Here is a 25128-nt window from a genome sequence, read left to right on the forward strand (position 1 = left end):
AGCTGTAAAATTGTTTTCTGTAAAACAATGCCATTTTAAGTGATATGGGCAATGCGTTGTTTTCTTAACAAAAATATGTTGTAATATTTTACATTAGTTTATCGTTAAGGCAGTCTTTTGTGCCATGTGACATCCTCAAGGGAAACACTAGTAAAACTGCAAGTGCTACCGGTTAATTACATTTCCTGCTCTTGGTAATGTTAGTTCCCCAGAAAGTGTAACAGTTGTGATGGCAGATCAGAATACCTATTCTAGGATTCATTAAATGACATTATGAAAAAAATGTCCAAAAATAATTTGCTCTAAACCAGTGTTTCTCAACCTATTTTTAGTCAAGACACACTTTTAAATTATACACAATTTCGAGGCACCCCATTCTAAAATGTAAAATGCTAAATTAATAGTTTTACTACTAGTAAGCAGCAGCAACATCCACACCTGTAGAACACCTAAAACTGGAGGTGAATTATTCTTCAAAAGCAGCACACATCTTTGCACTCTGGTACTGGCTAATATTGCAGTGTTTCTCTCTCTCATTCAGCTAATGTGACTCCAGTGCTGGGCTTGTGGCTGTGTGTAACCAAAAGTCAGGCTTGATCCACTCACTGGGCAATTTTTAGGCATTTTGCTAAGGCACCCCTGAAGAAATCTGAAGGCGCCCTAGTTGAAAAAGGCTGCTCTCAACACTGATATTAGGTCAACTGTTATACAGATAGCATATGACAAATAAACATTGCAAACTGCATGTTGTACACTATTTCAGTTATGATCTGTATGTGTACATTATTCACACCACATAGCTGCTTTTACCTGTATGTCCTCTCAGATCTGCACCTCCTGTACGCCCTCAGGGCCGTGCATTGGCACGGTTGTGTGAACACTGTGTCCACCGGACACAGCAGATCACCAATCTGAGTACCAAGGGGCAGGGCTTACCCTTCATACCATCACAGTGGTCACATATCCATTAGTTAAGATGGCTGCCATTGATGCAGTCATTAAGAACTACTGTGAGCTATGTGATTGACCACAGTGATCACATGGTACAGGGCCAAGCACAACCTACCTGTATAATGTGACAGCGTTCTCAATGGCTGCTGGAATGCAGCCAGGAACTGTCAGAAATGTTTGTTTATACAGCCATCATGGCTGTATATGCAGTCATAGTGCAAATTAAAAAAAACAAACAATCACTTCCCTAGAGTAGTGCAGTGTTACTCTCTGCTGGCGCTTTCCCCTCCCCTCTGAAGCATGTGCACATCACTCCCATACTTAAAAAAAACCCTCCCTGGATACCACTGACCTGAACAACCTTAGACCCATCTCCCTGCTGCCATTTACATCCAAACTCCTTGAGCGCTTAGTCTATAATCGTCTGAGTTCCCACCTCACCGACAACAACCTCCTTGATCCCCTACAGTCTGGCTTCCATCCCCTACACTCCACCGAAACTGCCCTACTCAAACTCACCAACGACCTGCTAACCGCCAAAGCTAATGGCCACTATTCAGTGCTCCTACTCCTCGACCTCTCCGCGGCTTTCGACACAGATGACCACCCCCTCCTCAAAAAAACTACACTCTCTTGGCCTCAAAGACTCCGCTCTCTCCTGGCACACTTCCTATCTATCACAGCGCTCCTTCAGTGTTGCCTACAATGCTACCACCTACCCCTCACTCCCCCTCTCTGTTGGGGTCCCTCAAGGTTCTGTCCTAGGGCCCCTCCTCTTCTCCATCGACACCTGCTCCCTTGGCCAACACTCTCACGACTTCAACTACCATCTCTATGCCGATGACACGCAAATCTATCTCTCTACCCCTCACCTCACCCCCTCAGTCTCCGCCCAAATCACTAGCCTATTGAACGACATATCGGATTGGATGTCACTCCACTTCCTCAAATTAAACCTCTCCAACACCAAGCTCCTAGTTTTCCCCCCAGCCCACGCCCCCCCCCGCCTTCTCCATCATGTCCCATCAGTCCCACCCGGCAAGCCAGAGTACTAGGTGTCATTCTAGACTCCAACCTGTCTTTCCAACCCCAGGTCCAATCACTGACAAACTCATGTAGACTCCACCTCCGCAACATCTCCAAAATAAGTCCATTCCTAACCTCGGAAACTACTAAGCAACGCATTCACTCCCTTATCATATCACGACTCGACTACTGTAACTCCCTCCTCTCTGGCTTACCTCACCACAGGCTATCCCTGCTTCAATCTATCCTGAATACTTCGGCCAGACTCATCCACCTTACTAACTGCTCCGTATCCCCCACCCCCCTCTGCCAATCCCTCCACTGGCTTCCTATTGCCCAACAGATAAAATTCAAAATGCTAACATTGACGTACAAAGCTGTTCATAACACTGCCCCAAACTACATCACTGACCTGATATCTAAATTTTTTTACCACCCTAAAGGTACTCTCCGCTCCTCACAAGACCTCCTACTCTCTAGTTCCCTGGTCTCCTCCTCCCATGCCCGTCTCCAGGACTTCTCCAGGGCTTCCCCCATCCTCTGGAACTCCATACCCCAATCCATCAGACTATCACCTACCCTCCTCTCCTTTAAACACCCTGAAGACCCATCTCTTCAGGGAAGCCTACCCCACCCTCAGCTAATTGCCGATCTCTTCCACTCTTCCTACCACTTCATCCCCCACAGCTATTTCCTCCTGTACCACTATCCCCTCCCTCCTAGATTGTAAGCTCCAAGGAGCAGGGCCCTCGAACCCCTCGTGTATCGAATTGTATTGTTACTGTACTGTCTCGTGTACTGTCTCCCATTGTAATGTACAGTGCTGAGCAAACCGTTGGTGCTAAATAAATACTGTATATTAATAGTAATAATAAATGGTAGCACTGCACTGCTCTGATCATAGGATGTAATAAAAAAAAAGTATTCAAAAATTGTAAAAAAACTAAACAAAAAAAATATTATATACACTGAGCAATAGTCTCTGACCACTCAGATGCAACCATTACAGTTTTTTATACAATTGGTTGATTTGTGTGATACGCAAGATACATCTGGTATCAGTCCAGACAGTGAAAAAGTCTCAATATACTCAGGAGTAGCAAAATGTATTGCGGGTGTTCTTTTAAGTATGCTTATGCTGTGTTTGAAAAATATATTAATAAATGCACAACTTGGTGTAAAAAAATATATATATCTTCATTTTCTTTCTGCATTTTCCAGAGACTTGTGTCAAGAAATAAAGTCTTCAAAAGACTTACCATGCTTCCTAAAAAAATACCTTGGTGTTTGCTGGTCATTTTGTGGATGTTTCTGCTGTCCTGGTGCTCCAAGGCCTCCAAAAATGTGATAGGTAGTCAGGAAATTAGATGCGTAGTTTATTACTTGATGAACACCTGAAGATGCTCCTTATGGTATCACCAAAACAGAAGGAGTAGCAGGATGTGACTTGGGGTATAATTCTAAGTATGCTAATGCTTTGTGTTTGAAATACAGTATCTTATTAATTGACTGTGTAAAAAAAATAAAAAAAAAATTTCTTTATTGCATTCTCTAAAAACGTTTGGCAGTATTTGCTTTCCACAATGGGGTAATTTTTTGGGTGTTTCCACTGTCCTGGTGCTCCAAGGCCTCCAAAGATGTGACAGGTAGTAAGGAAATTAGATGCAAGATTTATGCTCCTTGAAAGCCCAAACGCGCTCCTTGGATTTTGGACCCCCTCTATGCATCTAGGCTGAAAAAAGGCTCACACATGTGGTATCCCCATACTTAGGAGACAAAGCAGAATGTGTTTTGGGGTGTAATTTTAAGTGTGCCTATGCTGTGTGTGAGAAATAACTTGTTGAAATGTCAACTTAGTGAAAAAAAAAATTAACTTCTTAATTTTCCCAAAAGATTTTACAAAAAAATGACAACTTCAAAAAACTTGCCATGCCTCTTACTAAATACCTTGGACTGTCTACTTTCCAAAATGGGGTAATTTGGGAGGAAGGGGTGGGGTATTTGTACTGTCCTGCCATTTTAGGGCCTCATGAAATGAGATAGACAATCAGTACATCAGGACTGATCAATTTTCAAATATATACCATAGTTTGTAGACACTATAACTTTCATACAGACTTTATATTTTAAACTTATTTAGGATATTTTTACCAAACAAAAGTAGCAAAATAAATTTTGGCCTACACTTATGAAGAAAGATTTTTTTTTTTTTTTTCTGTATTTTTCATTTATGTCCCAAAAAATAAAAAACTCAGTAATGATTAAATACCACCAAAAGAAAGCTCTGTTTGTCTTGAAAATTATAAATGATTTAATTTGGGTACAGTGTTGCATGACTGCATGTCATTCAAAGTGTGGCAGCACTGAAAGCTGAAGATTGGCCTGGACAGGAAGGGGGTAAATGTGTCTAGTATTGAGGTGGTTAAACTAGACATGTATTTCTTGAAAAAGAAGGTTATTTAAGGTATACATACAGGGGGTGATGTGCTAAATCTGGTTCACTCAAAATATCGTGCACCTGTGTATGGTAGCAAATCAGCTTCTGACCTCAGAGTTGTGTTGACACTTGATCTCATTTTCACTACTATCCCTGCTTGTTCATATCTGCTTAACTGTTCCCATCTGCCATCCATCTGTGATACATACAACAGATACTGTGGCAGACATGGAAGCACCGCCCCTAGCTTTAAATTTGACTAACACTGGGGGGCATGGCTTGCCGACAACGATGATGGCTGCCTAAGCCTTGAGCTCCGCCGCACAGAGGGATAAAACACCGTTACTGAGAGCCTCTTACCTTCCTCCCAGTCCTCTACCCAGCTGCAGTGACACCTGACCAACCGGAGCAGCAATGTCCCGCAACAGGAAGGATGACCGCTGCCCTCAGAAGCTCACTGAATTATTCCTGCACACAGCAGACAGACAGGAATGCAGCCAAGATGGCATCGCTGCTTTCTCTGCTACTGCCTCGCACACTGATCTCCCAAATGCAGAGCAGGAAACCTCTGCAGTGTCAGGTCCACAGTCCTCCCCCAGCCAGCTCCAAGCACACAGCCCAGGTCCCTGTAGCCCAGCAAAAAGCCCACATGAGGCTAGAGCTCCTTACATTTGGTGCATCAGTGTCATCAGCACAAGCCCAGGAGATTAACACTTCACATCCCCACTCAGCCTCACACTCCTCTATAGCAGCTTTCCCTACCTCTGGCCAGCCTGTAATTGATTCTACCATGAAAGAAATGCTTCTCTCTCTACAATCTTCATTGATCTCAGAATTCTCTTCCCTTTTCCACAAATTTTCTTCTGATTTAAATAACATGGAGAAAGCATCCAATTTGGAGAGAATAAAATGGGTGAATGTACGGAAACCATCGATGACCTAGTAGATGCGTACCAAGAAGTTAAAGAAGATAATTCATGGATTAAAGCTAAACTTGCGGATCTTGAGAACAGATCCAGATGTAACAACGTTAAACTAAGGGGAATCCCAGAATCCATCCCTCAACCTGATTTACATGCATATGCTTGCAATTTGCTGTCCGCTATTCTCCCTGAAGCTGCACCTTATTAACCTTATGATTGATCACATCCACTGTATTTCTAGAGCATAGCAGTTGGCGGATTCAATACCTAGAGATGTACTAATGAGGGTACACTTCTTTCAAACAAAAGAGCAATTGCTTTCTTCTGTTAGATCCATGACTGCACTGCCTGCACCTTTTGCAGATCTTCAACTGTTTTCGGATCTCTTCAAGCACACTCTACAACTTCAACGACAGTTGTATTCAGTAACGAAAGCTCTTCTAAATCATAATATTCCATACAAATGTCGCAATCCAGCTACCCTGCTGATCTCCCATAATGGCAATGTGCACACTATCAACTCCCTCCATAAAGGATTACACCTCCTCCATACATGGGGAATCGTCTTGGACCCACCCCTGGAGTCCAACACACCAGCCTCACCTCATGCTTCACCTCACCCTGGGCAACCGCAACCTGGTAGATGCAGACATCGTCTGTGATTTCATACAGAGGGCACCATTTGTAATACGCTGTTATCCCTCTGGCTTATGACTCAAAGTTACTGTTTAAGTAAATCTCACCCTGATTGATCTATTGATCTGTAGCATCTCAGTTTGAATCAACCTGAGCTTCTGCTACGTAGTTTTTATACTTCTGGTATTGTTTATGGTTATTTGCCCTTTCTTGACTTGCCCACTGACTCGTACTCCGCTCCCTGCTACTTTCCAGTGACATGATTGTTTTGTTTTTTTTTCTCTTCGGCTTGAAGATTATCAGTGAAGTAGACTTCAAAACCATCCACTACAGCTGCCATCGGCCATAAATGATCTTGCTGTTAAGCACCCTGTGAATTACTCCTCAATCTCCTGATTTGAACATTCACATCACCAATAATGCCACTCTCACTCTTGTCTATAAATGCCAGAGGTCTGAACCATCCTGCAAAATGGAACTCATTATGGAAAACAGCACAACCATAAGTTCGAAATTTTATGCATACAAGAAACTAACTTTTCTCGTTCAGCCCAGCCATATTGCCAACATAAAAACTTCCTCCATGTTTACAATGCCTGTTTCACTGTTAAGAAAAGAGGGGTCATGATAGCGATCAAGGAATCGGTTTCATTTATGTTACACCACCAAGTCACCGACCCTAATGGTCGATTTCTTATTCTGATTTGCATGATTGACAACGTTCCATATGCTCTGATGAATGTGTATGCACCTAACAAGAAACCCACCACCCTCCTCACCAAAACTATCCGTCAAGCTAGGAAAATTCAACAAGGCCATCTACTCGTTTGTGGAGACTTTAACATTGTCCCAGATAGCGTGATGGATTAATCTGCTACATCCAAATGCCACTCCCCATCTCTTCAATTCTTCCTGCATGCCAATGAGCTATTCAACTTGTGGAGGTGTTACCATGCTAATGAATGTGACTACACATATTTCTCTCCTTGTCACACTTCTTACTCTAGGATTGATCTGATTCAACTTGACAAATGGTTATTGCAAAAAGTACACAAGTCTGAGATCCATACCATAATCCATACCATCTCAATATCGCTTGAGAACACCCCCTCACAACCAAATACCTTTGTATGGAGAGCCAACAATTTTTTTATTGCAACATCCAGAGTATGCCTCAAAGTTCTCGAATTCTCTTTCTGAATTTTTTACTCAAAACACAAACTCGGTCCCTCTCCCCTTTGTGGTATGGAACTCTCACAAAGCATTTATTAAAGGTTTGTTAATTCAAATGGTATCTAGAGAAAAACAAAAGAAGTCACAATGCTTGGATCTCCTACTAAACTCTATTAGAGTTATTGAAACCAAGAATAAAGCACAGCCCACCCAAGCTCTTAAAACAAAATTAATATTGTTGCATCAAGAACTTAAATCTCTTCTATTGGACTCCTTTGAACATATGCAACGTAAGCTGCAAGTCACCTTCTATTCCACCTCTAATAAGGCAGGGAAAGCACTATCTTGTAAAATTAAAAGCTGTAGAATTAAATCCAGAATACCATTTCTTTATGACACTACTTTAAATACCAACATCTTTAATCCTCAGCACATTGTGGATGCCTTTAGCTCCTACTATAGTTCACTATACAATATCAAATTGGATGATTCCACACACCAACCCTCTCTGATCGAGATTAACACTTTTCTTGAAAAAAATCAAACTCCCTTCCTTATTGGAAACACAACTTAATTCCCTTAATGCCCCATTCACCCACTAAGAAATTATCTCCACAATTCGATCTCTCCCTATTGGCAAATCTCTGGGGCTTGATGGTCTGATGGGTGAATACTACAAATAATTCCTATCTATTCTAACCCCTCATCTATGCTCCATTTACAACTTCGCCGCTTCCTTTTCATCTTTCCCCGCTGAAATGCTCCAAGCCCTCATAATTACATCACTGAAACCAGGCAAGGAACCTACATCCCCGCAAAATTTCAGATCAATCTCTTTATTGAACCTTGATTTGAAAATTTATGCTAAACTAATAGCGACTAGATTGAATAATATTCTTCCTCATCTAATACTTCATGACCAATCCGGTTTCACCAAATTTCACCAATCCCCAGATGTAACCAGACGATTGATAGATCTTATACATCACGCAGAGATCTCTCTAAATGCCTTCTCTGCTTCTTTCCTGGATGCAGAGAAGGTGTTCGATAGGGTTCATTGGAGTTATCTCCATCAGTTATTACTCAAATTTGGATTTTAGGGCCCTACCCTAAGCGCAATTTTAGCCCTCTATACTACCCCTTCGGCTCAGGTTTATTCCTCAAACATGTTATCACGTCCCTTTCACATAACTAACGGAACAAGGCAAGGATGCCCATTATCGCCATTAATTTTTAATCTTCTTATAGAACCTCTAGTAGAGCATATACGTTCTAAACCCTGCATAAAAGGCTTCTCTATTGATCACTGCACTCACAAACTAAGTTTGTTTGCCGATGACATTATTCTTCTCATTTCTGATCCAGCTTCCTCTTTGACCAAGGTATATCGTACTCTAAACTGGTTCAGCAGAGTGTCGTATTGTAAAGTCAATGAGAATAAATCCATAATATTGGATCTAGGTCTAGATGGTATCACCAGGAATATATTGCAGAATCAATTCCCCTTTGTTTGGGACGACTCCGGCATATCTTACTTAGGAATACGATTAACCAAATCAGTTAAAGGTCTGTTTTCGGCCAACTACATTCCAGTTCTCTCAAAAATGCAACAAGAATTGCAATCATTACAACAACATGAGCTTTCCTGGGCTGGCAGGCTTGCTGCTTTTAAAAGGTCTATTCTTCCCCAGCTGCTTTATTTATTTAGAACCCTCCCTATTCCTATCCCCCATTTGTACTTCAAATCCTTACAAACTTCGTTAAACAAATACATATGACAAGGAAAGAAACCCTGCTGCGCTCATGCAACACTTACAAAACATAGATCAGTAGGAGGCTCTGGATATATTAACTTTAGTGATTACTATACAGCAACTATACTTTCACAACTGAGAGAATGGTTTAACACCTTATCTACTGCTATATTGTGGAGTCAAATAGATTCTCTCCTTGAATGTAGGTAGATTCTAAGTGCATGGCTCCTGGGAATACCCCTAGGGATTCAGATTTCACCCACTCTCCCCCCACCTATTTTAGCGACAATCTCTGCATGGCGGATTCTCATCTGTGCTCCTTGTTCTTCTACGCAATCCGTGATGCCTAATCTTCCTTTGCATATGTTATTACATCTTACCCGATATTCCTATACGCCACTTGTCCGCATGCAGCGTAGCATATATTCAGGATTTTTTTAATGACTCCTCTCTTAAATCATTCATGTCTTTTCAACAAGAATTCCACCTACCTCCCCAATTACTTTTCACTTACCTTAGGATATCCCATTGCCTATCTAAACAATTCTACCCCTTTTACGAACTTCCCAAACCTGCTTGGAACTATATCTCTCGCTCCTCTACTGAAACCAAAGGTATCTCACTTTTCTACAATATCTTAAACCAAAAGAAATCATTTACCAAGGTTAGACCACTTCTCCAATGGGAGTATGATCTTGCTTCTGTTTATACTGAGCAACAATGGCTTCACGCATTTCAATCAATTTACCGAGCCACCTGCTGCTGGACACTTTGGGAATTAACACAAAAAATATCCCTTATGGTATCTCACTCCCGTTAAGATGGCGTGTTTTAATAACCATGTATCCCCTCTGTGTTGGAGGAACTGCGGGAACCCTGGGAGCTTTATTCACATCTTTTGGCATTGTCCGCTACTAAACAACTTCTGGTCTATGATTTTTCAAATTTTTATCTGCTGTTTCACGGTCCTCTTTTCCCCTGAATCTTGATTTAGCATTACTGAATTTAAATATTGACAGCATTAATTCCCATGCTAAACACTCTGTCTATCACATTCTTTTGGCAGCCAGATTGCGTATTACTAGATCTTGGAAAATCTCTCATTCGCCCACTGCGTTTGATGCTATCGCATTAGTTCACTGGCATTTTTCTTATGAACTTGCGATGGCCTCTAACAAAAGTAAATATAGAAAAGTATTTGCCCTTTGGCAACCTTGGCTCAGATGGTACCAAACAAACCCACCTGTGTGAACACCTCACTTTGGTAGAAAGTTCTTTAGCTGATCTCCTTAAGCTTTGACATTTTAAATTTAAATGTTGTGTCACTGGTCTTTTCATGATTGTTTTTCTCTGTTCTGATTTACCTATTTTCTCTAATCTTATCCATGACTGTAGAATGTTGATCTACTGCGTACGGGTATATCTTGTATTTCTATGAAAACAATTTCCAATAAAATTTATTGAAACATAATTTGACTAACACTGGCTGTACATTTAGCAATCTTACATCATACCGGTCAACCGCTCACAAGTTTGTCCAGCACTGGCAAGTTAAATGTGTTTTTATCTGTCAGTGTGGCATTCTGCTCAGTGTATTCATGTGCAAACATGATGTTTAAAACCTTCAGTGACATTTGTCCTGTTACTGTAACCTGTCCATTGTGATAAGTGATATTAGCTCATATGGCTGTTAGAATGTCAGCTCCGAACAGATTAACAGGAACAGTGTCAGACACTAGCAGCCATGTCACTAGCTCAGTGTCTTTCCCTATCTGTAAAGTTACTTCCTAAGTTTCCTGAAGAGGGCAGGGAGCACCTCTCAGCCCCATACCTTCTACTGTCTTATTGTTCAGTAACTCAGCTCAGCACCTCCACTCATCCTCAAGTATATAATCCTTTAAACATCAAATAATTCTATATGTCCTATTTTCATTTCACCTTATGCTCTTCTCCTTCCATTTCAAAGCAGCTGGTAACAAGTTCGTTTTTTTTAATAACATTTTTATTCACAATACAAAATAAAAGGAAAAGAATAGAAGGATCAGTATAAAGGTGTGTTCATAGGACTAAATAAAGACATGGTAAGAAAATTTAAATACAAGGTAACAAATTTTAAGAGTGCAACACGCAGGGCCCGATAATATATAGCGAATTGTATTTTGCATTAGCAATACAAGTTAAAGGGAAAAGATCCATAATTGCGAAATTATAGGAATATACTCCACCAGATGAACAGGTTTAAACTCCACTGAGGACCATTTTACAAGTAACTGGTTATGTGTATCTGTCAACTCATGCTTTCCATTGTTTATTAAAGGACATTAAGGAGGCTGATCTATATCACAGTAGTTTTTCATAATTGTAAGTGAGATTTACTTGGGCAAAAACTTCAGATGAATTTGGTGATATATTGTTTTTCCAGTGTATGGCAATGACTAATTCAGCTGCCAGTAGTATAAGTATTATAATTATTCTAAAAATGCTGGGGTCATTTTCAATGCCTATATGCAGAAGTGCTAGTGCTGAATCTGGGGGGAGGGGGGGGGGACAATATGCCAGTAATGTCTGAAATAGTGTTAAATATATTTTTTTACAGAAGCTCATAACACTTTTACAAGCCCAAAAAATATTTTGGATGTTACTTAGTTGAGTGTAATCTCTCCAGCAAAGGGGAGAAGTCAAAATAAATAATTTTGCAAGCTGATGCGAAGTCCTATAGCATCTTGCCATAATGGTTAATGCAACAAGAGGCAATGCAAGTGTAACGAAGTGCAGTTGACCATTGCAAGCAAGTAAAGCCTTTCCCAAGGTCTACTTTCCATGATAGCATCAGCGGGGTTTTTTCAAATTCTCTTTTAAATTGAAGCAGATTATAAAAAATACATATGCCTCTGTGGGTCTCAGATGTCGTGGTATTGAATTTGCACACCTGTGATTTGACTTGGACAGACAGGGGGGATGTCGTATTAGGAAACTTTTGATATGAGTATAAGTAAAAGCAAAGGACTTAGGGGGGTTGTATTCCAAGATCAATTTAGATACTGTATTAGGAACATGTGCCTTCCATTAACTCATCAATCCATTCAATGCCTCACTGATATGTATGGGATAAGTGTTTCTAAATATTCTATGGGTAGACAAATTTGGTAGATGAAGGGTCCTTGCACAGATTGATGGAGTAGTACTCTCCAAGCAGATATAGATGTTTGTGTTGGAGGTGGCATGTTCGTCGTGTCCAAGCATCAGCTAACAATAGTAGACTAAGGTTAGAGGAGTGCGTAGAGACAGATTCTATATCAACTCACAGGGTCTTGGGTGGTGTTCTGAACCAACGTTTGATGAGTAGCGATGTAATAGTCGTATATGTCTGGCCATCCCACACCTCCTGCCATCCTGTGTCTGTTAAGATGTTTGTAGGAGCAATGTGCTCTTTTAACCTTCCATATGAATTTTTTAAGGATCCTATTGAACTCTGCTGAAGCTTTAAGAGGGATAGGTAGTGTATGGAAGAGGTATAATATTTTTGGGAGAGACATCATTTTAAAAGCAGCCAGCCTGCCTATCCAGGATAATTCAAATTTTGCCATTCTAGTGGTATCTTGAAGAATTTCTGCCATAAGTGGCTTAAGGTTGGCTTCCGCCACAGTTGCCAGTTTAGGTGTAAGCCTAGGTATGGTATACCTTGATCAGCCTACGTATAGGGGAGGTTTGACACTAGGTGGATCTTAGTGTGTTATTTATTTATTAACCCCTAGATCTGGAACTAGAGATTTGGTGAAGTTTACTTTATAATATGATAGTGAACTAAAATCTGTAAGCAAGTTGTGTGCAAAGGGGAGAGATATTATTGGGTTTGACAGCATGAGTATCACATCATCCGTAAATAAGTTGATGACATATGACCTTTGTTGAAAACGAAAGCCCATGATATGAGGATCTGAAGGGATGGCTTCGGCCAGAGGTTTACTTAGCAGATTAAAAATGGAGGGGGACAATGAGCAACCTTGGCATTTGCCATTTGAGATTATAAAGGGTTTAGACAATAGACCTGAGATATATACTTGGACGGAGGGGCGGGAGTATGACACAGATATAGCAGTTACTATTTACCCCTGAAAAACACATTTTTTAAGGGTTGCTTCCTTTGGTAAACCCCAGTTGATCAAGTTTAACTAATGTCAGGATGATGTCTATCAGTCGTCATGAGCTTTGTATATAATTTAACGGCCATGTTTAGTAAGGAGATGGGACGGAAGTTAGATGGAGTGTCAGGATTTTTCCCGGGTTTGGGGAGAGTAATTATATGAGCTCTTAGCATTTCTTCAGGGAGAGAACCTGAGGAGGCTTCTGTCTGGAATATGGAAGCTAAAAGTAGGGTTAAAATTTGTTTAAACTCTTTATTATTTTCATTAGTTAGACCATCTGGGCCTAGGGATTTGACATCAGGAAGTGAGAAAATAGTGAAATCAATCTCTTCTGGGGTGAAATCAGCGTTTAGTAGGCCTAATTGTGCTTGAGACAGGGAAGGGAGTTGAAGTGTTGTCAGGAAGTTGTTAATATCTTGTTCTATAATAGTCCGCAAATGCATCAGCAATTGCTTGGGGATTCTCTAGTTTTAAGTACGCAGCTGGGTGACAAATGTGAGGAATCTTTGACTTCACTCTTTGTGTTTGTATTCTGTTTGCTAGGAATTTCCCTGCTTTATTGTGGTTTGTGTAATATTGCAATTTGAGTTTCCTTATGTAATGATCATGTTGACTACACATCAACTCTCTGAGATTATGGCAAAGCTTAGACAGCTTCATAGCCATTGCAGTTGAAGGTGTATTTTATTTTTGAGTCTAGAATGTTAATATCTGACAGGGGCATCTAATTTTGCTACAAATTGTTTCTTAAGACAGGAACCAATTTTGATCAGATCAGTATCCCTCGTATGAATGCTTTATGAGCATTCTAATATGTAAAAGGACCAGTGTCCTGTTGTTTGTTCAACTGAAAATATTCTTGAAGGTGATGGGCGAGGTCAAGTTTTGTACCATGGAGATATTACATCTCCAGATGTTTGTACGGTGTTGTGTACCCTCTCACACCCAGGAAATCTATAAAGAGAATTTGCGATATTCTTTGTACGGAGCCTCAGATTTTTTTTAGTGGAGGCTTTTTTTGTGGTTGGTAATTTGACAGTCAGGAATCAAATGTGTCAAAAGTGAACAATTTTGGTTGTTGGTAGGCTTGGTTATCAATGGAAGTAAGTTCCATTCACGAAGGGGATGAAGGCCTCCATCAGCTCATGTTATAAGGTGGTTTGAGCCATGGTGTGAAAAACTGAGTTTTGCTGGATATTTCCACCATTAGATGATCTTATTATTGCGTAGGGCTTTTGTAATAGTAGCTAGGTTCCTGCATTGTTGAAGAGTATGCTGGGAGAGGTCTGGACTTCATTGGACTTCTGGTTGAAGGAGAAGAGGGACCAGACTCAGATGAGGCAGAGCCCTGTGAAGCTGCAGCGTCTGATTGAGCCATGTCTGTGTGAGGAGTAGATGCAGACACTGGAGAGTCAGCAGCCACCTCTGCCAAGTGTCTCCCTCTGCCATTTAGTTGCAGCCATCTGTGCATGGTAGGGGAAAAAAATCTATCAGTTTCTGCACTTGTGGGGGTTCTTGGCGGCGTCTGAGGTAGATTAGTTGTATGGTTGTAATGCTCACTGCATCCCAAATGAACCATCCAAGATGAGAATGCTTTTTAAAACGCAACCCTGGGTCACGAGACTGCGTGTCCAAGACACCCACAGCGGTGAGGATTGACCCAACCTCGCCCTTCGCAACAGGTGTTCACAACAACAATATACACACACATATACACCGACTAAGAGGCTGGGTTATTTTAAGAGGGTATTATGTCAAAATAAACAGTTACATATTGCCATTTTGAAGACTGAAAAGCTTTGTAAGCGAACAATGGGCTTATCTGGCCACATGCGTTTTCAGTGTTCCCAATTCTATCCAGTTGTCCTTCTCCATCGCAAATGACAGCAACTCCTCCTGACTGAGATTTTTCAATTCAGGTATAAACACCTGATCCTGGTTAGTTAGTGATACCCAATTCAATGATACCCAATGTAGCTACATAGAGACCAGACAGACTCAAGTATCTTGAATCAGTTGATCTGCTCTTTAACCGCCTCCCGCCCGCCATATAAGGTAATGACGGGCGCAAGGCGGTTCTCTCGTTCTGGGAGGACGTCATATGACTTCCTCCTATTCTAACCGCGCATGCACGGCTTCGGGGGCGCACAGCACGGCGATCGGTGGTGCGCTGTGTCCCTCGGACACAACGGATCACCGATCAACGGAAAGAGCTGAAGGTGTCGGCTCGGTCATGTGATCAGCTGTGTCCAATCACAGCTGATCACATGTAAATAGGGAAATGCTGGTTATCAGCATTTCTCTCCTCACGAGCTGTCACGCTGACAGCACGAGAGGAGAGCCGGTAATCAGCATTCCTCAGAGAGGACATGTGCACTGATCATCAGGGCACTGATGATCAGTGTAGCCCCAGCAGTGCCACCTGCCAGTGTCCATCAATGCCACCTATCTATCTGTCTCAAAAAAACTATAAAAATTTCATACGGGTACAGTGTTGCATGATCGTGCAATTGTCATTCAAAGTGTGACAGCACTGAAAGCTGAAAATTGGCCTGGGCAGGAAGGAGGTATAAGTGCCTTGTAGGCTAGTGGTTAAATTTGTGCTTGAGTTTAAGTACACAATTTGACATATGTAATGTAGGTTGTGTTATCATATGAAATAGACCTATCAGAGATTAATAGGATTGCAGCAAGCATTGAGTTAATTGTTCTGTGATCGTGGTTCATCAAGAAGGTCATCATAAGGCTGGAGCGATGGCCCCGGATCCCTGGTTATCGATATACGATGACACGTGCCACCTTGCCCAGGAGATCGCCGAGAAAGTCCATGAAAGGGAACAATACTTGTGGAATGGGGAGAATCCAGCCAGGGTCACTGTGACCATCCGCACTATGATGAAGAAACTGAACGAGTGCATCGCACAGCTGAGGGATTCCCTTCTGAGATCAGTGTCCATGTGTCAGATCACCCAGCTGGAAGGGGACCGAAGGCAGAACCTCGTTGATGAGCTGCTAACCAAAGAACGGCATCTTCAGCTGTCCCTTTCAAATGGAGGCACAGCGCCCAACGTGGTCCGATCGAGCCTGATGAGTGGCGGTGCCTCAGGTTCCTCTAGATACAACCCATGGGTGAAGGAGGAGCCAGAAGAGACAAGAAATCTATCAAATAGGGAGCTGAAGCAGCAGCGGATGATCGCAAAACAAGATGCTGGTTTGGATGCTCTCAGCAACATCCTGGCTCGACAGAAGAAAATGGGCTACGACATTGGGAACGAGCTGGATGACCAGAACGCGCAAAATATAAAAAACGCACAGGCGATCAAATACCACTAAAAGAAAGCTCAATTTGTGAGAAAAAAAGGACGTAAATTTCATTTGAGTGCAGCGTTGCTTCTCCGTGCAATTGTCAGTTAAAGTAACACAGCGCTGTAACGCAAAAAAATGACCTGGTCCGGAAGGGGGGGCAAATCCTCTGGAGGGCAAGGGGTTAATTTTCAGAGCTCTTCCTGCATACAGCTTATTGATTTACAAACAAACAAACTATCTCTTCTTGCTTTCATGTTGAGAGCTCTTCAAAGCTATGGGCAGCACGGAGGCTAATTGGTTAGCACTTCCGCCTGGCAGTACTTGGGTCGTTGGTTCAAATCCCAGCCACGGCACCTCCTGCCTGGAGTTTGCATGTTCTCCCTGTGCCTGCGTGGGTTTCCTCCGGGTACTCCGGTTTCCTTACACACTTCAAAGACATGCTGGTAGGTTAATTGGCTCCTGTCTAAATTGGCCCTAGTATGTGTATGTATGAATGTAAGTTAGGGACCTTTGATTGTACACCGCTTGAGGGTTAGGGACTGATATGAATGTACAATATATATGTAAAGCGCTGCGTACGTTAACGGCGCTATATAAGTACCTGAAATAAGTAAATAAAGGATGTTTATTTCTTGTGGCTATAGGTGTCATTCAAAAAATAGCCATCTAGATGGATTTTCAGGAACTTGCTTCACCACAGGTTCTCATTTCTTATAAATCATAAGTTCTCCTTTCTTATAAATCATGAGTTTTGGGTAGTCCTCAAAGTTATTTTTGCACTATGCCAGTACAAATGTAAAGGAAAGGAATAAGCACAGATTAAGGTTTCTATAATTAATCCATTTTGTCCTAAACAGCCATCTTGCCACCTCACTCACTTACACATTAACATTTATATATATCTTTCCCAGGAAGTATGGGGGGGTGGAAGGTTACAAAATGCAAAGCATGTCGGTAAACAAGCTCAGTAACATACAGCTTTTAAAAACAACTCAAGGCCATTTTTCCTGATGGCTGACCACCCATCCTTGGGTACCACTGTCTTTCCACTAGCCACCACACCTTCAAGATTAGGGTCTGGTGTGGAGCACTACAGATACCTCAAAAGATTAATTGAGCCCCCAAATTGACCTTCAATCATTTATGAACTGCCTATTAACCCCCAGCCCTTTTATCAACCCCTTGGATAGTACCATTGATCCATGGAGGTCAGTATTGACGACTTTCGGTGACCCTACTATAGAGAATGATCAGAATTTAGAGACAGGGCTTTGAGCAAAATTAAAGGCAGCAGTAGTAGGATGTTCTTTCCCAGCTACCGCTGTGTCAAAGATCACATATGGCCAGAATGTGTAGGAGATTCTGAATTGTAGATATTGATCTCTATCTCAATCAGTAAACTTTCTGGAACTGTGATGCTGTCACTATGTTTATGTCTGCACACCATCAATTTAACCACTTCAAGTCCGGACACTTTTACCCCCTTCCTGTCCAGGCCAATTTTCAGCTTTCAGCGCTATCACACTTTTAAATGATCGGTGTTCCACTGTGTCCGAAGGACACAGCGGGCACCAGATTGCAGTGCTGCGCGCTCCAAGGGAGTGTGCAAATTCCAAAATGGTGGGCGCCGTTTATGAACGGCAACCCGCCCCTGGACTGCCACCGTCCGACCGTTTGTATACAGTGGCCGACAGCAAGTGGTTAAGGAAATAGAACCTCCATCCAGTCTAAGAAATCACCATTGCAAGTAGGGAATATGCCTATATATACTGGTATATATTCAGTTGCCCCCCAGAAAGCTAGATATCACTAACTCCAACTCTAACTGTTGGAGTCATCACAGCTGGCATTCACAGATATTACCGTGACCTTTTCCAAATAAGAGGTGAAGGACTGCCAAAGGTCGGTCTAGGACTAGAATAACCACCTAAATGCTCTCTGGCAGTATAGTTCCGTCAAAAGTTCGACTTGAACATCGGGTGTTTGTGTTCACTGAACACATATACATATACATCACAGGCATTCGACAAGCTGTTCACCCGCAACGCCCCACAATGCACTGCGCTCTCACAGTGCATTGTGATTTGCGAAAGCATTGCACCTGACCACAGGTCAGGTGCAATGCTTTGGCCAATCACAGCTGAATTCACTGTGAGAGCCATGATTGAGCTAAATCCACGCCCCACTATCATGCACAGAGGAATCACCTGAACTATTTGATCATAGTATGAACATTAATTACCAGCGCCAAGATTAAAACAAAAATAAAATAAAATGAATTAAATGCTGCTGTACATCAGTGTAAACCTACACCAAAAAAATCTAAATTCAGACAGCGCAAAATAATTTGTTATAGTGCCAAATCACAACTTATATATATTATAAATAAAAAATATAAATAAAGTCCCACTCCAAAATAAGTGAAAAAAATGATAAGTGAAAAAATCCTTAGCAACTCAGAAAGTCCTTTTTCCAAAGAAATGTGCTCCACCAAAAATTTGTGTTCAAACATTATATACCGCACTCACCAGATTTTGGTGAAAAAAAACCCTTGTAGGTATTTATGGGATCCTAGACCCTTATAATATGCCTCCAGATCTCCACTCCGCAAAGGAAAACTTTCCTCCAATCTCCAAGACCAACAGACTCCTCTTTCCAGAAATACTCAGTATTAAGTTAGGGAAAAACAAAATGACATAGCGTAATACTGCAATACCTGGTTATATCAATAATGAAGTACCAGGCCACTCACATTTTTAAAGAAAAAAACCAGCATTTTAATTGCATAAGATGAATCCACAATCGTCACAACTCCAGGATAGTTTCCAGAGATCCCACAGTCAGCAGCACAGATGACAGCATAGAGAATCTCACATACAAAAGATGGCCCCCAGGAACGCAGCACGCCGGCGTGCGTTCCACTCACCGGAAGTGTCGTAGTACGTAGGATGGCGGAACCTGAATTGCGTCAACGTGTTTCGGCCCTCCCACAGGGCATTTTCACAGGTCTTCGTCACTTTCATACCTCACAAAACACTAACATCTTAAATTCCAATACATTGATCCTTATTGCAAAACATGAGAATTCCATCACCCTATATTTGTTGACGATAACATACATCAAGACCTGACAATTAATCCACAGGACATGATTCACAGAACAAATCTAGTGTGCCTTTTCTCCTTAACTCACACTGTGGCGGGGCCTCTCGCTGTCATATATATATATATATATATATATATACATATATATATATTTATATAGTACGAAAGTAAAAATGTACATAATTAAAATTAAGAGTCAGGAGGGGGGATGATTAACCATTGTTAATTAACCATGATTAACCAATAGCTTCCGTGGTACCCTGGGGTCCCTTGAGAGTCCAGACGTTTCTAAGGGTTCCTTGTGAAGAGAGCAGAGGCAGATTCCTCTCTTGCCTACATAGACCACCATGGGGTCACTACAGTTTTCACCATTTGTGTTTCTTTTCTGGCAATTATTACATGTTTAATTTATTATTAATTAAATAAACCACATTATTTATTCTTTTGTTTAAAACTAAAACTTACTGATCATGCCAATATTCCATGAGCTGTAGGTCTAGTCATTTTATGGGGGGTTTCTGGAGACCTGAAAACTTCTTCAGGGGTTGTTCCTTGGCATAAAGTTTGAGAAAGGCTCATTTAAATCTATTGGAGGAATATAACTGCTGGCTAGTTATTTTAGATTAAAGCACTTTGCTCAATTCTTTATTACAGATAGGGAAGAGAGAGCGAGACAAATTTAAAAAAAAACGTTGATAAAAGTATTTACATTAAAGTGCTGCCTTTTTTGTCTCTATATTTGGTATTAGCATACTTTTTTTAATTTGTATTACAATGGCTCAGATTAAAATATATGAATTGAATATATAAAATAAATAAAGCAAATTTGTACTTTTGACTGAATTTATTTTCTAAATATAGATGAATGTAATACTTTTTGTTACAGCATTAAATCCATGTGAAACTGGATCCACAAAGGGAATGCATTCAGCTAATTGCATAGACTTTCACAGATACTCTGTGGAATGGCACACCTGAAATGGCAGTTAGACAGATAAATGACATTAGCCATTTAGGCAGTGGCATTATGAAAACTTATACAGTAGCAGTAAAAAAAAATGTGAAATAATTTCTTTTGCAGTGTTAATTTTTATGTATTCATGCCATAAAAATAATAAATAATGATAAAAAAAAATAAAATGAGAAAATTAAAATTGTTAAGTTTGCTTCAATACTGTGCCTTACAAAACATTGCTGATTACATAGAGTCAGTGCCATTTTAATGTATATACACTAATGTGAGAAATTAAGGAAACCAATATGAAAATTGTTGTTAACATATTTGAACATTTGATCTTTATTCAAACAGTGCCTACAGATAAAAATAATAAATATGAAAAAAGGACACAAGAAACATGCGCCTTTTTAATCATTTATTCAACAAAAATATTAATAGTTGTAATGGTGCGCTGTGGAATATAATCGTAAACTATTTTTTATCATAAGCTAGTATTGCCCCCTTTAAACAGAAATTACTCTTTGTAGACATGTTGTTTAACTGACAACCAGTCTCTGACCATGACTGTTGATCACATTTTTTTACCATTTCTCAATGCAAAATTCCTTCAATTGCACATTGGTGGTTTTCCTTGCAATGAACTCTCCCTTTTAAAACCCCAAACAGAATCTTAGTGGGAATTAACTCAAGGCTTTGACTAGGGCAGACCATATTCTATTTCTTCTTTTTTTAGCCATTCCTGGGTGGATTTGCCAGTATGCTTCAGATCATTATTCTGTTGAATGACTTATGTCCGGTTCATACAAGTACATCTATTCCATAAGGCCCCATTCACACATTTCTTAGCGGAAACATGCGTTTCCACAAGCAATTTAAGTAGTAACCGGCTGTCCTATGCACAACAGTCACTCCAAAGAAGCTCAGGATCAAATGTTGGCCCTGAGCCAGAAACGATTTCACACTCACGCCATGCACAATTGCAGCAAAATCAGGCCATGATTGGGGTTCCATTCAGGATGAATTTGTGGGGTCTAAAAGGAATTCTTATTTACTCCAGATCTTTGGTAATCTCAAGTTCTTTTCATTCTTTCTTCGTTGTGTATACAGTAATCAACGCAACAATATCAGGTTACTCCAAACAGATAAAAACAATTGCTTATAAGTCAGAGGTTAAATAGTGAAGTGGAACAGTTCACTTACTGATAATCATTGTACTGGATATACAGTATCTTACTGTGTCTTGTAATCTTCCACTGTACATCAAACATTCTATACTCTTAATGGAATATTACCTGAGTGAAAAAGAACACTAAAAACCAACAGGACCTCACCCACTAGTGCACTTTTAATCACAGTGTAGACATTATACACTACTGCTGACATGAATGAGACCTACTCTGCTATCGAAGTCTCTCCTCAGCATTACCCTGACGCATTTCAGTTGGATGATTGGTGTTATTAGGAGGTTTAGGTCATTTCAGTAAAGCATATTGGGGTGTACTTACCTTTCTGTATGACTGTATGCATGTATAGGGAAATTCAGCTCCAAATATACATCTTTTACAGACTTGGTGAAGTCCACAAAGTCCATTTTAGGGATCCTGCCTGGTTTCATTTATCCACCAAGCTACTTAACAAAGGTGTTAACCACATAGGAGTGTTTTCATCATTATACAGAAACAAAAAAAATTCAGTTCTCTTGCTATTAGGTCTGTTTAGACCCTCAACCTGCTTCAGCACAGTCTGAACTTCTTCCTTAGGCTTTGACCTGGTCAGAGTTCTTGTCTGTAAGGGCAAACGGGCCTGGACTCTTGATCCTTTGCATGTTCATTGACACAGGCACTGCTTCTGCAGTTTCCTGAAAGGGAGCCCTGGCTGAGTGGAGCTACTCCCTTTTTCCCTATCAGATAATCAAACTCACACCTGTTAAAACACCATTTGCATGCTAAACCATGCTCTATTTCTGTCACTGTATGCATGTTTACACAGTGACAGGAAGTCCATTTGTCATGGTTTATATTTCTTTTAAGTACATATCATTTGATGTATAAGTGTAACATTTGCAAGTATTTGCTACCTTTAAAAGTAATTACAGTACACCCATTGACAATGCTTTTCCTTTTTCTCAGTATCATCTTTGCTCAGGCATCATAGAGGTATAGAATCTGTTTCTTGGACTAAGATGCTGTCCCAGACAAAAGTCAATCAAGTAAATCCTGTACAATAGACTTTATGTTCTTAGATTAGTGTATACATATTGCCTCACACAGATCAGCACCCTGCTGCTGTCCTTCACTATCTGAGCTGCCAAACAATTGCGATGCTACAACAGTCCCTTTAAGTGATGACAATATTGAGGACATGAGTACTCCTGTCTTCAGTATACTGATATGTACAAGACCAGGTGGAAGAGTGCCAGTAAAGTAATGAAGCCAAGTCTTTTGTCAGTGTTTGTTCTGCATTAAACATTCAAGGATGGATGGGAGTCTTCATCAGGGCTAGAAAACACCTAAAAATACATTTGATATATTAAAATCCATTTAGAAAAATACATGTGCAAAGTCAATTGTAACTGACCAAGTTTTTTAGATGTCTATTTTATTTATCACAGATACTTATCTAGCGCCGTCAATTTATGCAGCACTTTACATATATATATTGTACATTCACATCGGTCCCTGCCCCCAAGGAGCTAACAATCTAAGGTCCCTAACTCACATTCATACATACACATATTAGGGCTAATTTAGAGAGGAGCAAGTTACCCTACCAGCTTTTCTTTGAAGTGTGGGAAGAAACCGGAGTACCCGGAAGAAACCCACTCAAGCCCAGGGAGAATATGCAAACTCCGTGCAGGTAGTGCCGTGGTTGGGATTCAAACCGACAACCCTAGTGTCCAAACATAATTTGAAACTCAAAGTTCTATCCTCCCTCAGTGCTTTTGGATTAAGAGCAGCCTTCACACACATATAATCTTTTTATTTGGCTGAGAAAAAAATGTGATCCACTTCATATGATCCAGCACCTCATTCCACTAACAGTATACTGACAATATCATTGCCCTACTATTCTCCTCTCAGACACAGCCACTTGACTGGAGTTCACCTGCATCTTTTTAATAATAAAATTAACCTTTTTCTTTTCTTTTTTTTTTAATTTTGCTGTTGCCATATAGCATATCAAGCCAAGAATTTATATATATATATATATATACTCTCCTAGGTGGACACAGTATCGATCCAATGCTTCATCTGTCCCCCACAGGCTTTAAGACTGAGAACTGAGCGATCAAAGACCGCTGATCACTCAGTTCTTAGTGTTCTGTGAGCAGAGAACTGGTGACTGTCAGTCTCTGGCTTTCTGCTCTGCCCCTCCAGCACTCACTAGAGAGCTGGGCTGTGGAAGGGGCAGGAGCAGATGGCTCAAGCTCTCAGCAGATCACAGAGAGGCTTAGCCAGGTGTCAGTCCAGACTTCAGAGTGGATCTCAACCATATAAGGGCAAAGGGCTTCAACTTGCTGTTAGCTTAAAACAGGTTACAGGATTGCAGAACGAACTGCACTCCGGTGATCCCAAGGAAAAGTAAAGCCAAAGGAACTTTGGCTCTCCTTTCTGCATGACCCATCAGACAGAGTACAAATTGCTTCTTTTTGCTTTTCTGATTGTATTTAACTTGAAGCTCATCATAATCTGCAAGCATTTGTGGAGAAAAGTTTGGAAACAAAATATTTTTTACCATATGGAATGGGTCTTGTCACTTGATCCGATATGATCAGTTCTATCTAGGAGTCTTTTAAAATGACTTCCTGGCAGATATCAATTATCATACTTAATCATATACTCTTTACCAGCAAATGTTTGTAATGGTAGCTCTTCTTCCTTTAGAATCTTTTGAATGTGATCATGCAGTTGAATTTTCATTCAAAGTTTAAGCTGTATGATTATATGGACAAAGGAATGCAATCTAAGTACTTAAGATCCAAGAGGCGTGTTTGCTCAATCAGTTTTACTGTCTTAGGACTTGATTTCAAAGTGGTCTGAGAAGTTCAGCATGTTATTGTAAGTAGTACATCTGCACATGACACTACAGACAAGCCTTTATTCTCCAGTTCTCATGCCAGTCAGCATAATCGAGACCTACTTTTTAGTTGTAATTCAAATCTAAATCTTTTTCTGCCATAATATAGAAGTAAAATAAACATAAATGCTTTACTGAGCATGTTTAAATGACTCCCAGATGGATATGTAATAGTTCTTGCAAATTGCCTTGTTTGCATATTTTGCTGAATTTGTGTTTTTAGGCTACATGCATTATTCATATATTTAGCATTCCATTACAGGCTGGCCTCTCTGCACTATTTTCAAAATGACTAAAAAGACTTGAGAAACCAATTCCAGTTTGCTCCTATTCTCTGTTCTAGCCAATACCAGCATGCCTTCTGATTACATTTTTGCATATGATAAAAGTAAATGCTTCCTCCAGTACTAACCATTCCTCTTAATTCTGTTTGTTCCAATGCAAAACTTAACGATGGGGAAAACCTACATGCCTTCAGTTTTACTTTAAGCACTGGGTAGAGTTTTTTTGTAAAATAGCCAAATGTAGGCTCATGAATTGGTGATAGTTGAGTAAAAATGCAACAATAGAATTTGTGATCTAAGCAGTAGGGTCCAAAGATGCTACCCTGCATAGGTTCTCATATGCATTAATTATC

General features: G+C 40.5%; 1 protein-coding gene and 1 pseudogene across 1 annotated transcript in view; both read left to right on the forward strand.

Moving 5' to 3' along the window:
* The window catches only part of SLC9A9 (solute carrier family 9 member A9), a 931015-nt gene that overhangs the window by 457758 nt on the left and 448129 nt on the right, over positions 1 to 25128 (forward strand). The gene's annotated exons all lie outside the window — the stretch shown is intronic.
* LOC149466331 (syntaxin-8 pseudogene) lies at positions 15796 to 16378 on the forward strand (annotated as a pseudogene).

This window comes from Staurois parvus, unplaced genomic scaffold (assembly GCF_062004578.1).
Source record: "Staurois parvus isolate SC_StPar_1 unplaced genomic scaffold, SC_StPar_1.0 ptg000131l, whole genome shotgun sequence".
Lineage (NCBI taxonomy): Eukaryota > Metazoa > Chordata > Amphibia > Anura > Ranidae > Staurois > Staurois parvus.